This window comes from Pinus tabuliformis, chromosome X (genome assembly GCF_031772625.1).
Source record: "Pinus tabuliformis cultivar Carrire ecotype Pingquan chromosome X, CPIR1, whole genome shotgun sequence".
In the NCBI taxonomy this organism is placed as follows: Eukaryota; Viridiplantae; Streptophyta; class Pinopsida; order Pinales; family Pinaceae; genus Pinus; species Pinus tabuliformis.
This window is the reverse complement of record NC_142308.1, coordinates 538,183,131-538,196,548: the sequence shown is the minus strand read 5'-3', so window position 1 is coordinate 538,196,548 and position 13,418 is coordinate 538,183,131.

Sequence of the window (13,418 nt, the reverse complement as noted above, 5' to 3'; positions counted from 1 at the left end):
AAGTCTTCCGGAACCCCTAGTGCCCCGACAGTGGTGAATCATGTGCTCCCTAGAGTACCCTCTACCTCAACCATGAGTTGGGAACTAAGAAAATGCAACCCTTGTAATAGATGACCTCATCCATCACTCGGTAACGCTCATCTGCATGAGTACCCTCCAATACCTCGCATGCCCTCCTATCTTTGGAGTACTCCACCAACAATTGAGCCTTACAATCATGGTAGATTCTCATGAGAGAAAATCGGGCTAGTCTTCTAGATAGATCATCTACCACCACATTGTGCTTCCCCCGCACATACTCTATATCGAAGTCATATGCGTACACCTTGCTGAACCATATTTGTTTCCTGTCATTGAGGTGTCACCGCGCATGAAATGTCAAAGACTATTGTGATTTCTCTTCACTCCAAACTGGTTGCCCACCAAGTACTGACAGAACTTGGCCAATGCATGCATAATTGCCAGCATTTCCTTGTCATATATGGAATATGATAGCTCATGTGGTAGGAGCTTTCAACTCTTGAATGCAATGGGATGTCCCTCCTGTGACAATACTACTCCAACTCCTACTCCAGATGCATCACACTCAACTATGAATGGTTAGGAAAAATCCAGAAGTGCCAAGACAAGGCAATTGCTCATCACCTCCTTGAGGTGATCGAAGTCAACTTGTGCTCCATTAGTCCATGCAAAGGCCCCTTTCTTGGTCAAGTCAGTCAAGGGTGGTGCGCGCTGTGGGAACCCCTTGAAAACATTTATGTAGTAGGTGCAAATGCCCAAGAAGAACCTCAGCATTATCACATCTCGGGGTACTCACAAATCCTGGATGGCCCGAATCTTCTCCTCATGGACCTTCACCCCATCAACACCAATGATATGTCCTAGCTAGAGCATCTTTGTCAACCCAAACTCGCACTTGGAGAGCTCGGCATAAACATGTTTCTCCTCCAGAATGCGCAATACCTCCTCCAATTGTTGGAGGTGGTCCTCCCATATCTGACTGTAAATCAAAATGTTGTTGAAGAAAATGAGAATGAACCTCCTGAACTTTCCTCAAAAGACATGGTTCATGTAATACTGGAAGGTGGCTGGAGAATTTTTTAGCCCAAATGGCATGAACAGGAACTCAAAGTGTCCATAGTGGCACCGAAAAGTTATCTTAGGGATATCCTGATCCCTCACCCTGATCAAGTGGTACCCTGAACGCAGATCAATCTTAGAGAAGTACTTGGATCCTCTAAGCTAATACATCATCTCGTCTATGTAGGGAATGGGGCATCAGTTCTTAAGTATCTTACGGTTTAGGGCCCGATATTCAATGCACATCTGAAGGGTTCCATCCTTACTTTTCAATAGCATAACTAAAGAAGTGAAAGGACTAGAACTTGGCATGATATGGCCCAATGTTAATAGCTCATGGATGACCTTCTCTATCTCATCTTTATAGGCCTTGGGATGCATGTAAGGGGTGGTAGTCACTGCCTGCAGACCCGTCTCTATCTCAAACCCTTTGTCGGGTGGTTTCCCTAGTGGAATGTCCCTAAACACTACTACGTACACGTTCAACAAAGCCTATATGAATTCCATTTTCAATCCCTTCCCTAGAAAATGTATGTTAGTATATTTTGATGATATACTAATCTACAACAAGTCGTGGAAGGATCATGTTCAACATGTTGACATGACACTCAAACTACTGGAAGGGAAACAACTATATGAAAAAAATCCAATTTTTTTTTGAAGTACAAGAGATCGAATATTTGGGTCATATTGTATCTCATGAGGCTGTTAAGGAAGACCCTAACAAAATTAAAGTTATTAAGGAATGGAAAATCCCCACAACCCTAAAGCTTTTTTGAGGATTTCTTAGGTTGACAAGGTATTATCACAAATTTGTTAAGAATTATGGGAGAATAACAGTGCCTCTAACAACATTAATGAAGAGAGAGGAATTTTCTTGGAATCTAGAAGGAGCTAAGGCCTTTGAACATCTTAAAGGGGAAATGTGCCAAGCACCAATCGTAGCTACACTAGACTTAAAAAAACATTTATTGTGGAATTTGATGCCTCAGGAAATAGGATTGATGTTGTTTTAGTCCAAGAAGGAAGACCCATTTCTTTTGAAATTCATCAAATCAAGGAAAAGTATTTACACACACCTATTTATGAGAAGGAAATGTTGGTTATATTCCATGCACTAAAGCAATGGTGACCTTACCTAATTGGAAGCCACTTCAAGGTAAAATATATCATAATAGTCTTAAATAAGAAAAAATATGGGAGTATCCCACTCGGACAGCTCATTGTGTAAGGAAGACCAAGGCAGATTATCAAGTGGCACAACTTATTTGCATTGGGATAAAGGCATTGGGGGCCAATACAAGCACTTAGGCATAGGTTATATGTGGTAGTTATGAATGAGAGTGTAGACTTAAGGTGAAAGTCGTCGAGGGATAATACACAACTAGAGGTTTAGTTTCTATGCAACAATAAATACCAGGAGTGTAGATATTTTGTGTTATAAGAGAAACCCATAGTGTAGCCATAGTGTATTTTACAATTTTAGAATTTCTTCTAGTATCTTTGTTCTACTTCACATACTCATCAGAATATCTAAGTGTGTATAAAAATGTTCATCTCTATTTCTCGTTTTCATTGTATAGTTTCTAGCATATAAAGTTCAACGAATAATATAAAATTTCCTATTATGATACTCTAATGCTTTCTTCTATTTGAAGGAAAGTATCTGCCATCTGAACTTTTCTTTTACGTGTTTATTATGAATAACATATGTATGTTTTATATATGTAATCATATATTTATATATGTATATGTGAATATGACCCTGTTTTTTTTTTGTAAATTTTTTATAAACATATTTTGACAAATCCATGTATATATCTTTCAGGTTAAGTGTTATTGCCCTGTGTGGCATATGTACGGCCATATAATAGACTCTTTTATATTTTTCTCCATAATAGAAAATGATTGAACACCCTGCGTGGTGATGAAAGCTAAAACTACCACAAGTTTTTGGTAAAATATAAATTTTGATAGAGCCCTTAGTGGCAAGAAGATTACAGCATATGCTAATAGCATCCACAACATGTAATTTTTCAAAATTAATGAAAGATTACGATTTTTCCAGTGGAAAAAATGTATTTGTGAATATGTGTATATCGAAGGTTTCCCTAGTTAAAAGCAAATACTTAATCTCTCTTTGTAATTTGTCTTTACATGTAATACAAATAATTCTTATATATATATATCTATATATATATATATATCTATATATATATATATATATATATATATATATATATATATATATATATATATATATATATATATATATATATATATATATATATATATATATATATATATATATATATATATATATATATATATATGATTCTCTAAATTGCAAGAGATAACTCACTGGAAATTCAACAATAACTTCCACAAGTCTATTAGTACTTAAATATTCCTTGTACAACTCTTACAAGTTTTTTATTTTGGTATCTCATATAATTATCACAGTTTTATTTACAACTAAATTTTTTCCTTCATAGAAAAATATACCAATATTTTCTCCTATAACAATCTTTTCTCTTATTACAACAATAGCATAATATTAGGCATCTTTCTCAATATCAAATGGTTTATGCAAGTGTGGCAAGGCGAGGACTGGTGCAAAGCAAACACAGTGCTTCAGTTCAACAAATTACTTTTGCTGTTCCCCGCACCAAGAAAAATTTACTTTTTATTTTCCCTTGGTAACTTGAATCAAGGGCCATGTAATATGAGAGAACCCAAACATGAATCTCCTATAGAAATTAGCAAGGCACAATAAGTTGTGAAGCATTGACATAATCATCAAGGCTGCCCAATCCCAAATGACTTGGATCTTATCTAGATCCACATGCACACATTTCTCATCAATTTTGTAGCTGAGATATTGGACCTGGTTAATGCTAAAGGAGCACTTCTCTAGGTTGGCGCATATCTTGTGTTGTTGTAGGGTTTGAAGTAATTTCCAAATATGATGGAACTATAAAACCATAAACCATAAACACATTGTTCAAAGGCCATAATATTTCATCCATTAGCCTCATAAAAGTTTCAAGGGAATTTTTCAACATGAAGGGCATGAAAAACCACTCAAAAGGTCCCTCCTTGGATTTGAAGGTGGTCTTCTACACATTTGTGTGCTCTATTGGAACTTGGTGATAATCAAACATCAAATCAATCTTACTGAAGTGCTTGTCACCCTTTAGTTGGTGAAGAGGATCATTAATCCATGGGATCAGATACTTGTTCTTGACAATTATTTTATTCAGTTCCCCATAATTAATGCAAAGTCTCCAAGTTCCATTCGTCTTATGTATGAGTACAATTGGTGTTGGAAATAATACTGAGAGGGGGGGGGGTGAATCAGTATTATCAGATCAATCAAACTTTTCAATTTCATACTCAGAAACATATACGCTACTTCAATTAAGTGAACCCGCGTGTACACGCTACTGTGTCTAATGAAACTCGCGTATATCCAGAGATCTTATAATTCAGTTAGCTTAATCTTCAGTAAATGCATCAGATCATTATTAAGCATATTAACAGTAAACAGGTGCAGAATAACAGAACAGAACATCACACAAGAGCCACACACATGAACACAAAGATATAAGGTGGAAACCCAATGTGGGTGAAAACCACCTGCTGCAAGTCATCTCAATCTTCTTCTTAATAAGAAAATCCTTTTACAATATTTGTACTGGTGCAGTCTTATACCAGTACGGGAGCTACAACCCCCTTTGCTCTTGTACTAGCCGATCCATTTACTAGTACGCAGGCTGCTACCTGCTACAATGCTCCAAAGATCTCCTTTAGCTTTTGTACTAGCTTAGATACTAGTACGTAGGTGCTTGCCTACAATCTTCCTTCTTTCAGATATCACTTTTCATCAATTTTCAGACTGGATACACTGAAGCACAACACATAATCTGTAAGGCCACTTTTCATCCAATTTTCATACTGGACCCATAACTATCATTGAAGCTCAAAACAATCATCAAACTCTGAATCACTGAAACCCTGTTAACAACAGTCACCAGAACACAGAGCAGACACAGAACTCTGTAATAACCATCAGATCCATCTGCAACTTCAAATATCAAGCTTTACAATGTATACGCTACTTCGATGAATCAAACCCGCGTGTATACGCGCTTTTGCCAAAGACAACCCGCGTACAGATCTAAAAATAATTTCTCATAACTTGCAGCTGTACCAGACATCAGTCATACTCATAACATTTATAGAACAATACATGCGTCAGTATGTAGATCTAGAATAAGCATCATAAAGATAGTTCATTTCAAACCATTTGATCCCGATCTCTCCTTAGATCTAGTTCTCCATCAACCGGTGAGATCTCTCCTTAGCTCAGATCAAGCAATGCATCATCAACCCATAACCCTGCATTCTGGATCTAATGCTTCATCAGATATTCAAGACATTTCAGATACCCTTGCCTAATGATTTCCTTCCCTTTATATAGCCTTAGGCCTTGTTCAATACCAAGAGCCAAAACCATAGAAATCCAATACCATCAACTTCAAAACTAGTGATCAACACGTCCGCCGAGACGCCAAGGTCCAAAACCATAGGCACAACTTCCAAGGAATAACCGCCATGGACCAAAGGTACTTTTCCACATACACGCGCTTTTGCTGAAGCCAACCTGCGTGTACACGCGACTTGGGCTTAACGAACCTGCGTGTATGAACTTTCTCTTCTTCTTATAGTCTGATCATCAATTCCTTGCTGCTGACCTTCTGTACTCTGATTTGTCATCAGTGAGGTTTTCCATCAAGGACAACACTTATCTCATAATGCCAACAATCTCCCCCTTTGGACTTGATGGCAAAGCTAACTTGTCACACTTAGAACTATCATCTGATTCCTTTGAGCTATCCTCCATTAGTCACATATGATATCTCTTCTGAAGATTCATCATCTGATTTCCTTTGAGCTATCCTCCATCAGTCACATCTGATATCTCTTCTGAAGATTCATCCAGTTATACATAAGTGAGATATTCTTCTATGAGAGGGTTGCCATCAAGTACAACACATGCATCATAATGCCAACAATCTCCCCCTTTGGACTTGATGGCAACAACGCCAAATCACTCTCCCCCTTTGACATCAAGGGCAAAGGGTGAACCAAGATATTCTCTTCCTTTGTTGAATCATTCCACTGTCCATACTCCCCTGAGTACCTGCTGAAATCTCTGAATAGTCTCCCCCTTTGTATATGCCAAGGTGTACCAATCTGTCCATGCTCCCCCTGAGTACATGCTGAATCTCTGTACCGCTGAAGTGTGTTGTACATGCTCTTCCTGACTGTAGGCAAGATCTGCAAAAGATGTTCTTCAAGAAGAACATGACTCTATACATCATAAAAGACCTTCCTATCACCAAAGACTCATACATACATCCATCTCTCAACTAAGTGAGGATATCCAAAAATTGACTCATCCACCCAACCAAGTGGGAATACATCAAAATTTTACAAATGACAACCAATCATATTGCATCAATCATCCCAGGCATAGTGGGGAAACCAAAATAGGCCGTTACATGACCTTGACACCATAAAAGAGATATATGACATAGAGACGAAATAACTAGACCAAGACTTATGAAAGTCACTAGCAGCATCTGATAATCACCATTCAGATCAGCAACCAAGAGATCCTTCTGTTCTCCTTTCGCCTTTGTTCCTCCTGAAATCAACACCAAATGTGAACTAGAACCAAAAGCTTTAAGATAATGCCAACAATGCATCATTGGAAGATTATCTGCTCCCCCTGAACCTGTGCCAGATGATCTTTGTCAGACCTATATCAGACTTTCTGCAACCAACATCTGTCCCTGCTGATTTCCTTCAAATCTCCATATACGCGTCTGTATACACATAAACAAGCGTATATACGCAGATATCCCTTACGCAACACGCGTATACCATATACGCGACTATCCCCTTGTAAAACGGCGTATGCACGCGGATATCCTTTAAACAACACGCGTACACAAATTTCCATATCAGCAACCTGTAAATGTCCTAAAGAGAATAGGTCATCAACCTATAACAAGGTATGTCTGCATCAATTCATCCCTTTGAACAGAATTCAGAGTCATTCACATTGTATCATGTGTGAAACCACCATAGCCATTTCATCAAGCTCTACATGATCCAAGTATCATTACTTGGGAACATCTGCATCAATTAACATATGTAAGGATCAACCTATCATCATATAGATAAGAACTCATCACCATGTCTTCAATAAAGCAACTTTGAGTAGTCATCCATGTATCAGCACTATGTATCTTGAGCTCAAATTCTTTTGACAAAGATTCTTGATATCATCATCAGCAACAATCCTTATCCGCATGAGTGCCTGCATAATAACTGTATGATATTTATGCATAAGACAACAACAGTATATAAGTGACTCATCATCAAGTGAGGAAGATGTGTATTCAAGCTTTGTACTTCTCCTTGTTCTTATGAAGATCACCATGTAAGCACCATATATGCATCATCAAAGAATCAACCATAAATCTGATCTGAACATCTTCTATGTAACTCCAAGAATTATATGAGAGTTTATCATAGACAACTCACAACCACATCATAGCAAGATATATCATTTAGCCATATAAGAATCATCACCAAGGATTATTAACCATAATGCAAACAATGAATTACTAAAGGCATATGCTCCCCCTCAACCAGTGCCATCTGTTAGATCTGATCATGCATAAGCATCAAAACATCATCATCCTCAAGTTAGGATTAAAACACTTCTAGACATCATACAAGTAACAAAACATTTCCACACATCCTCAGCAGACTGTAGCTATTAACCAATAGAGCAAATAATGGACTAAATCATATCAGATCCCTTTTCTGAGCCTGTCCCCACTGCTTTTCCTCAGACTGACATATACGCGACTTTGCAGTGTCGAACTCGCGTATATACGCGACTTCCCTTTAAGGAACTTGCGTATGAGATTCAGGACACTGAAGGTTTACACTTTCAGCTCCCCCTGAGTCTGATATGTCTGTGCTGTGCTGTGTCTCAGTAGATTGTGCTGACTGTACTTCCTTCTTCCTCCATATCTTCAAGTGTGATGAGGTTTTCTCCTTTCGGTGTGATGTCCATACTTTGTTCCTGCATTCCTTTGCTATATGTCCAAGCTTGTTACATGCATAACATCTAACATGTTTCATGTTCCTTCTGTAGCAATCAGCAGCTTTGTGACCATACATATTGCAAGTAAAGCAATATCCATTAAAGTACCTTGATTGAGATGACATGTCCGCATAATAGTCTTGAACTCTTCTTCTTCTACATCTAGCTGCAACATGTCCAAGATTATGACATACATAACATTCAACATTATTCATAGGAGGAGTAAAAAATTTTCTTTGAGGAGTCTTTTTCCTTGAATGTTGATGGGGTTGACCTTTCATCTCCTTGTTGATCATTTTGGATTTCTCTTTAGAGTTCCTTGCCTCACCTTGTGAACTAGATTCACCTTCAACAGATTCATGGAAACCAAGACCAGTCTTGATAGCAGGAGACCTTTGACTACTAAGAATATCATCCAAGACTTTAGAACTATCTTGAAATCGTAAAAGCTTATCCTTTTCTTCTATTTTACCTTTCAAGATATTTACCTCAACTTGAAGCTGTTCCTCCTTTTCTAGACATTGCTTCTTCATGTCTTCTCCATCTTTCCTTCCTTCTTCCAACTGATGCCTTAGTTTGAGAATCTCCTTTTCTTGTTCTTCATTCAGATCCTGCTGCATTTGACGAACTCGGAAGGCACATTCTAGTTGAGATTTTAAGCTGGTGGCTTCGTTTTCTTGTTTTGCAATAGCTTGGAGTAGATCTGTATTCTGCTTCTTTGATTCTTCAAGATCTCCTTTTAGTGAGGGGATTGTAGCTTCAAGATTTTCATAGTAGCTGGATCTATCTTTGAGTTTCTTGATGGTTGTGCTTCTTTCGTTGATTTCTTTTCTTAATGATGTCACTTCATGCTGCAATTTTTGACATTGGTCTTCCTTGTCCTTGAGAAGCTTTCTTACCTTGTTTCCTTCTTCTATTTGGGCCTTTAGTTTGGTAACTTCTTCCTTGAAAGCACATTCCCTTTTGTTCAATAGATCTTGTTGATCTTTAACTTTGTCTGCAAGCCTTCTAAACATTGCCTCTATTTGACACTTTTCTTGCTCACCCATAAAAGCATGTTCAGTAGTTTCACTATCACTTCCATCACTTTCACAAGGAAATATAGCAGGAACATCAGAGGATAAAACATTCATACCTGATAATGATTCTGAATCTGAAGAACTTCTTATACCTAATCCCCAATCGACTCTCCCACTGTCATAGATCTTCTGAGATGTCTTCTTCTTCTTATGAGCTTTCTTCTTAAGCTTCTTTCCCATTGTTCCACGGATCTCCTTCAAGCGATCAAGCTTCTACCAAAGGACCTGCTCTGATACCAATTGTTGGAAATAATACTGAGAGGGGGGGGGGGTGAATCAGTATTATTAGATCAATCAAACTTTTCAATTTCATACTCAGAAACATATACGCTACTTCAATTAAGTGAACCCGCGTGTACACGCTACTGTGTCTAATGAAACTCGCGTATATCCAGAGATCTTATAATTCAGTTAGCTTAATCTTCAGTAAATGCATCAGATCATTATTAAGCATATTAACAGTAAACAGGTGCAGAATAACAGAACAGAACATCACACAAGAGCCACACACATGAACACAAAGATATAAGGTGGAAACCCAATGTGGGTGAAAACCACCTGCTGCAAGTCATCTCAATCTTCTTCTTAATAAGAAAATCCTTTTACAATATTTGTACTGGTGCAGTCTTATACCAGTACGGGAGCTACAACCCCCTTTGCTCTTGTACTAGCCGATCCATTTACTAGTACGCAGGCTGCTACCTGCTACAATGCTCCAAAGATCTCCTTTAGCTTTTGTACTAGCTTAGATACTAGTACGTAGGTGCTTGCCTACAATCTTCCTTCTTTCAGATATCACTTTTCATCAATTTTCAGACTGGATACACTGAAGCACAACACATAATCTGTAAGGCCACTTTTCATCCAATTTTCATACTGGACCCATAACTATCATTGAAGCTCAAAACAATCATCAAACTCTGAATCACTGAAACCCTGTTAACAACAGTCACCAGAACACAGAGCAGACACAGAACTCTGTAATAACCATCAGATCCATCTGCAACTTCAAATATCAAGCTTTACAATGTATACGCTACTTCGATGAATCAAACCCGCGTGTATACGCGCTTTTGCCAAAGACAACCCGCGTACAGATCTAAAAATAATTTCTCATAACTTGCAGCTGTACCAGACATCAGTCATACTCATAACATTTATAGAACAATACATGCGTCAGTATGTAGATCTAGAATAAGCATCATAAAGATAGTTCATTTCAAACCATTTGATCCCGATCTCTCCTTAGATCTAGTTCTCCATCAACCGGTGAGATCTCTCCTTAGCTCAGATCAAGCAATGCATCATCAACCCATAACCCTGCATTCTGGATCTAATGCTTCATCAGATATTCAAGACATTTCAGATACCCTTGCCTAATGATTTCCTTCCCTTTATATAGCCTTAGGCCTTGTTCAATACCAAGAGCCAAAACCATAGAAATCCAATACCATCAACTTCAAAACTAGGGATCAACACGTCCGCTGAGACGCCAAGGTCCAAAACCATAGGCACAACTTCCAAGGAATAACCGCCATGGACCAAAGGTACTTTTCCACATACACGCGCTTTTGCTGAAGCCAACCTGCGTGTACACGCGACTTGGGCTTAACGAACCTGCGTGTATGAACTTTCTCTTCTTCTTATAGTCTGATCATCAATTCCTTGCTGCTGACCTTCTGTACTATGATTTGTCATCAGTGAGGTTTGCCATCAAGGACAACACTTATCTCATAATGCCAACAACTGGCCTCCCATAACATGAGGAACTTGGACAGGTGTGCCCTTTCTATAGTAGCTCATATATATGTCACTTTGTTTCATCATTTTCCAAAAGGGAGTGGTGGTATATTGGCCCATTGGGTAAAGGATCTCTCATAGTCATATTGATCAAGTGCTTGACCTAATAGTGCAAGGGTATTATTGTGCGTTAGGAGAAGATGTCCCTGTATTCTTCCACAACGCTATCAACATACTTTTGTTGCATGGAGGGACCCCTTCGAGGGGCCATGGATGTGGCCATGATATTCCCATTACTTTGAGAAAAAATAATAAAAAAAAAAATTCTCATTCTCAGAGATGCAGAGATCAAAGACATGGGGGTAGGCTACCTCTCGTACCTTGTATAGTTTCCTTCCCAAATTTATTATCACAGTGAAAGGACTAGAATCATATAAAACATATCACTTCCACATGTATAGTTGGACTAATAAAGCATCACAAACTTCAAGAGGAGTGACATCACATAATACCTCATCAATGAAGGACTTGATGTTGTAGGGAAGGCGATGTTGCTTCTTAACATAGATATCTCATCCTTGGTGGAGAAACCTAATGGTATATGGTTGTGAGTATGGTGTGGCAATTAGGTCCAATCTCTTAATGACCTCTAATGAGATCAGTTTCTTTTGGATCACATTATCAACAATGAACTATAATGGAGAACCCTTCATCCACATATGTGAGTGAAAGACATGCTCACCCTCCTTTTCATATTTGGGCTCAATATTTTGGACCTTGGTGGTCGAAATAGTGATAGTCTAGGGTTTTCATTAATAATATACTTCCCCTTTTAATTCCCCTTATTGGGTTTTGGCTCAGATTCGAAGCATGCATCATATTCCAAGTATTTTTGCTCAACCACTAGTGACTGCTTGGGACGACATTCGTTTTTGTTGTTGGTGGGGCCCTTCTGAAACTCACACCACATTCTTGTGTCCTACGTAGTCTTCACGGTTCCACTCCTTGTTGGTGGCTTTAATGGGTTGTATTGGGTCGTTCCACCTTGGCCCTATCCCTATAGTTTTGGGATTCTCTTCCCTTGCTTTGGATTCGTAGATCCAAAGTCTCTCTTCTTTTGTTTAAATTTTTATTCAATCTTGGAAGCACACCAATATGATACACCAAGCAAGAAAATGTCCAAGAACTTCATTTCTTCCTGAATATATTTAATAAAACAACTACGATATTTGAGTTCCATATGCCTTTCAGAGTCTTTGATACCCATATTTGTGTGTAGAGTATGAAAATTTTTCATCAAATCATGCACATCTTGATCCCTTTGTTTCTGTAGTGTGGTCCAATGTATGCACTTGTCTTCATATCTCCCAATAGAGTAATAATGTTCCTTGGAATAATCATAGAAAGAGTTCGAAGAGGGTGCGGTTGAAATCAGATAAGGTTCCTCATCTATTCTCTCATAGTAATATCCCACTAGTACTTGACATGTGGGCAGGGACATTGAATAATGCAAAAGTAATATTTTCCCTATCACAGAATATATGGGCTGAAGAATAACCTTCCAATAGAATTTACCATTTTTGTACAATATCTCCACTAATTTTACCTTTCAATATAGGGACATCAAATTTAACTTATACCTTGAATGGGGTGGTGCCTCCAAAGTGATTGTTGCATGAAGATGGATTGCCTATGGCATTCGCCAAAGATCTAGGTAAAGTTGTCCATCGTTTCATTCATCTATCATTTGAGGGCTTCTTAAAGAAATAATTTGATAGGATTTCTTTCTCACTTGTCTTTGTTTTCTTCTACCATGGGAGGTCGTCAGGTTTTGTGAGGGAGGTCTCACAGGGGCTTGACTAGTTCGAGTCCTAATTCCTTACACCCAACCTAGTTGGGAACATGCATAGAAATACAAAGAAAGAACATAAGGCTTTGATTCCATTAATCCAAACTTATGAAGGAGAAAAATAAAATACATAATTAAACAGAAACACAAATGTACAGTAATACTGAACTTCAATTAATAAATATTGAATACTGAAAATTATTTACAAGAAAAATGAAAATAAACTAGCTCGGTTGATTGTAGCTTATCTCTAAGAAGAGAAGTTTCAAATAAATGCCTTCTAAACTATCTTACAATGAGGCTCAAATTCCTTTTATCATAAAGAAGAAGTGTGAAACCCTAACTCTAGGAGATGAAGCACCAACAATTATAGTCCTCGTGTGGGTAAGTTGGACCACCAACTTCTTGGGGTCGTAACTTTGGTTTACAATCTCTCGTTGGCTATCATAATAACACGTTTCAAAGATCTCCACAAGGAGGT